Raw genomic sequence first — 5223 nt, forward strand, 5'->3', positions numbered from 1 at the left:
CGTGCAAATGAACCAGCGAGGATCGAAAAGCTTGGGCGTTGGAAGTTCTTCTTACGCGGCAATGCGGAATGAAGTGCTTTTAAAGGTAAGACCTGGCGACATTATCGTCCATTACTTCAAACAGGAGAACTTTGAAGCCAGCGTCGCTTCCACAAGCAGTCAGAGTTCTTCTGCCCAGGACGTAGAACATCTACTGTCTTTACTGCGAGTGGAAGTCGAGTGCATGGAAAGAAGCTTCCAGATCAGCAAGCCTAAAAAAACTGAGAAGTCTGACCGAGTGCCCAAGAAGCAGCAGTCTATTCCGACCGCTGCTATCCTGCACAACAAGGCACAGACTTCGTCTTGCTTCTCCTGCTCCGCCAAAGATCACAGCACGGAAGAATGTCCGAGCGACATCCTATTGACCGGAAAGCGAACCCGCCTAGCAAGTGACGGCCGATGCTTCATATGTACTCCCAAGGGACATCTCGTACGGAGGTGCCGAAGAAAGGTCCGGTGTGGGGCATGTAGGCGACGACATGCTACCACGATGTGCACTGCTGACCGCGCTCAAAAACCATCCGAATCGGCTGCAGAAACGCGACATGCAGCGATGGACGTCAACACGCGCAAACCAGCCATCCCGCGACTATCCAGCGACTTCCTACTACAGACGTTCCAGGCGTGGATTATGACATCGGTGCATTGCTGCGACATCCATCGAATCTTTGACAATGGCAGCCAGTGGCCTTTCATCCGACAAGACGTCACCTCTGAGCTCAACTTAGCTGCAATTGGCGAAGTCGATCTGGCCATAAGTGCTTTCGGCCGATCTGAAGGTGCCAAGAAGTTTAAAGTTCTCAGAGCGACCCTCCGCAGTCAGCATGACAGTACGTCTGCTTAGGTGGAAGCCATCGTCGTGCCTTTCATTCGTGAAGACGTGGCTGAAGCACCGAAGAGCAACACGCTTCTGCGACGCTTTGTCGCCGAGAGGACGCCACTGGCTGACACCATCGCTTTTTATGCATGGAGTTTCAACAAGAAATGAGCCTCCTCTTTGGGTCAGACCAGATCTGCAAGTTCATTCCAGAAACGAGCCAGGTACAGCCGGAAGAAGTGAATCCTGCTTTGGTCGCTGTGAATACCAGTATAGGATGGACCTTACAAAGACCGCTATATCTCTGGAAGATAGCGATAGATGTAAAGTCAGCAGCCTCGTGTGCGTCCTCCGCACGGACGCGCACGCGAATGAAGACTTATCTTCCTACTTTTGGCGGGTTGGGAAGGTAGATACAGTTGCACTTGTAAACGTACCGTACTCGCAACCCGATGAAGATGGATTCTCTAAGTTTGAAGATTCTACTGTCGACAACCGCAAGAATGCCCTTTCCAGACCTTATAGGTTACCTTGACGCCACACTACAAACGAAAAACCAATTAGGGTATCCGACAAGGCCGAGGGAGAATACCAGAAGGATGACTGCACAGAAAAAGTGAAGCGTACGTTTTGACGTTTTGTCCAGGACACGCCCCCTACGGCCGCACCGTGATATCATCGTAGAGCCTTCAAAAACCACTCGTCTTCATGACGTTTTTGACGCATTCAAAGATGCTGTAACAACGTCTACCTTGAACTACGTCCTCGAAGAAGCTTCATCCTTAACCAGTAACCCTAAAAAAGAGCCGAATGTCAGGGCGACATTAGAAGAAAGATGTCCGGTACAACTGCCCGAAGATCATCGCTCTAATCACCCCATTTACATGGGTCATAAACGACTGCCTCACCGTGGAGTCAGCGCTACTCTTGCTAGAAGACGCAATTGTCCCAGTGTAGATCGAGGCAGACCATGCGAGAAGACAGACCTCAGACGTTGCGAAGTGAGTGCACTTTTCAAACTGCAAGCTGCTTAGGCCACAGCGCTACCGAGTGGCAGTCGGCAAAGTCCTGGTGATGTTTTCGAAACTGGACAATATGGATATGGTTAAATACCGTTATGCTAGTGGACCTGTTGTGACTGTGCTTTTAACTAGGCAAGTGTGCATTTGGTGGGCGCGGAGGATGTTGCGGATTTCTAATTTGCCGCCAACATGAACAATGATGATAGAACGCCGAGAACGAAGTGGCGCGTTTGCACGCACGAGGAATGCAGCAGGCACGCACGGGAGTTCGGAACGCTGCGCTTGTACAACTGTGCACGGCATTGCGTCGCTCTCTTCGCGGCGCCAATAAACACTTTCGATTTTCGTATCAGGGCCCATACATATAAATAATAGTTGTTTGATTTATGTTGTCTTTTAATTTTAGTATTGTTTCGTTTTCGTTTGTGTTTATAATTCGCCCTTCTGGAGAAACTAAAAATCAAGTGAAATGAAACCAATTTCTGTTTTCTTTGGATGTAGCTCTGTAGTCTGTTCGTTTACGCTTTGATTCAGTAGCCTGTGACACGCTTTGGTGTTTTTTACGCTACCCCCAGGCAAGGCACTCGCCTTGTTATGCGGTCAGCCTATTACATAGGACTACACTTGCAATTTTAATTTATTTGGGCAGGGCATCCCAGGCACGTAGATGTGCCGAAAATAGTAATGTGGTAATGCTCTTAAGGCTGTCTCCTTACTCGCCTAATGAGCAGGCCTACTTTACAATATTCATCGACAGCCTTTTGAGGTCCACTGAATAACGACTCTATCACTCATTTACCTCCATCCGTTTACGCACTGTGCTGCTCGAGTGTATTCTTTGCTCTCTACTTTTCCTATTTCGTCCTTTTATCGAGTATTTGGTCTCCCTGCTTGTAGCTAAGACTATCAGTACCCACTCAGATAACCAAGGGTCTAGCGATTGTCAATTCGTCTATATAAATGGCCAGTCCAAGTTCATATTTTATTTGAATAATAGTATTGTTATGTGCAACAGTTGCGTGAAGTGTAAGGGCAACAGAGTGGATCCCTAGAGAAGGCAAGTTTTAGCGCGGCGGAAGAAAGTTAGGTGGGCAGATGAGTTCAAAAACTTTTGGGGGATAAATTGATTGTAATGAGCACAGGACCGGTACAATCGAAGATTTATTGGAGAGGCCTTCGCATTGCAGTTTTTGTAGTCAGGCTGGTGATGATAATAGCTCCGCGGTGCAACAGTAGATGATACGAGATTGCTTGAACCACCTGCGATATATAGAAAAGATGAGATCATAAGTGGTCATAAGTGGTCATAAAGAAACCCGCGCTTGCTGCACCACGCACGCAAGTTTTTCTGTTGTTGTCATCTTGGTTGATGGTTGGGCTTGGATGATGCTGGTTTGTGCGCTACTGCCCGGGACAATTTTGTCCACTCGAGTTTGCGCTCTGACCCAAAAAGCTGGCCCGTCCTCCATCAGTCTTACTCGCATACTCTTTGCTGCTTGCCCTGCGGTACCAACCGAAGTTTGCTTTCGGGTTGCTCGGTAAACCGCCACGTTTCCCCTACGTTTTATTCAATGGTAACATGCTTTGCTGGTATTTTCTTCTCTTAGAGATAGAGCTTGCCTAATTTTAATGTTTGTGAGTGCTGGGCGAGTGCATATCATCAAAAACATTCTCTGAACCAGATGTCTCACTCGCAAATAGGGTGAGCCGTTACAACATGTAAAAGGGCGCTATATATTTATACTTGTCCTTCCGTTGCTTTATATTTATTGAAGGGGCGCCTGCGGCCTGCCTATTTATTCAGACTTAATATTCAGTAGAATTGTTTTTACCCCACTGCCGTGATATATAGTTGCAGTTCCAAGAACAATTTTTGCAGGTGCTCTGCTGCGTCACTTTCTGGAGCTATGTCAGCGGCACACCACAAAGTCCTCAAGTATTCAACGTTTCTCCGTAATTCGGTGTTTTTACGTTCATGCTCCTGGTTACTCCCAGAAGAACTTTAGGATGTTTGGCGAGATGGTATAGCACCGAGGTATTTCTTTTCGCATAGGGAAATGCTGCTTTGGCTTTAAAAGAATATCCTGCCTTTAAATCGCTTATATATCTATATTTATATATAGTGAAAGAAGTCGACTGACACGTTTCCCGTTTTTGTTGCCAACAGTTTCGGAGTTAGAAACTGAAGAAGGAGTTTTTAACTCCGAAACTGTTGGCAACAAAAAACGGTAACGAGTCAGTCTACTTCCTTCACTATTTTTACACTGGCCCATCTACCTTATGATCTCTTTATATATATATATATATATATATATATATATATATATATATATATATATATATATATATATATATATATATACACAGAAAGATAGGGCAGCAGTCTACAACGCCAAAGGAGGCATAGGGGTGTGGTTAGGCTCTTTTCTTTTTCACTACGGTTAATGAAGTAAACATTTTTTTTAATATACAGAAGAAAGAAAGAAAGAAAAACACGCGCCCAGAGTGGGGACCGAACCCACGCCTTTCGATTAGATGTCGAATGCCTTACCAATTCGGCTATCTGGGCGACTGTGTTCTCCTTCACTTTCTGGGCTATTTATATTTACTAGAAGTGTATCTGACGCTTGAGGGTGGTAGCCAGCGCCACTCTGACTACACGGGGAGAAGGGGACCTTCTTTTCAACCCCCGGGGCGTGACTCGAGCGTCTACATCCTGTCATGAGCGGGTAACTGGCGGGAAGCCCTCTTATGCTACCTAGGCATCAAGGCTGCCAGAACCGAGACCCTCGCTAGGCTTTCGCAGAATAATATAGTAGGGAAATGAGGGGCTCGTTGAGGAAAATACAGAAAGATGGGGCAGCAGTCTACAACGCCAAAGGAGGCATAGGGGTGTGGTTAGGCTCTTTTCTTTTTCGCTACGGCTAATGAAGTAAACATTTTTTTTAATACACACAAGAAAGAAAGAAAAACACGCGCCCAGAGTGGGGACCGAACCCACGCCTTTCGATTACATGTCGAATGCCTTACCAATTCGGCTATCTGGGCGACTGTGTTCTCCTTCACTTTCTGGGCTATTTATATTTACTAGAAATGTATCTGACGCTTGAGGGTGGTAGCCAGCGCCACTCTGACTACACGGGGAGAAGGGGACCTTCTTTTCAACCCCCGGGGCGTGACTCGAGCGTCTACAGCCTGTCATGAGCGGGTAACTGGCGGGAAGCCCTCTTATGCTACCTAGGCATCAAGTCTGCCAGAACCGAGACCCTCGCAAGGCTTTCGCAGAATAATATAGTAAGGAAATGAGGGGCCCGTTGAGGAAAATACAGAAAGATAGGGCAGCAG

At 46.7% G+C, this 5223-nt stretch overlaps 1 non-coding gene across 1 annotated transcript; it reads right to left on the reverse strand.

Annotated features, from left to right (window-relative positions):
* Positions 1-4375: 4375 nt before the first annotated feature.
* Trnar-ucu (transfer RNA arginine (anticodon UCU)) lies at positions 4376-4447 on the reverse strand. The gene has a single exon. It is a non-coding gene; the product is annotated as a tRNA-Arg (tRNA).
* Positions 4448-5223: the final 776 nt, after the last annotated feature.

The sequence above is a fragment of the Haemaphysalis longicornis genome, unplaced genomic scaffold (genome assembly GCF_048455015.1).
Source record: "Haemaphysalis longicornis isolate Haplotype H1 unplaced genomic scaffold, Haemaphysalis longicornis Haplotype H1 scaffold_11, whole genome shotgun sequence".
NCBI classification, from domain to species: domain Eukaryota; kingdom Metazoa; phylum Arthropoda; class Arachnida; order Ixodida; family Ixodidae; genus Haemaphysalis; species Haemaphysalis longicornis.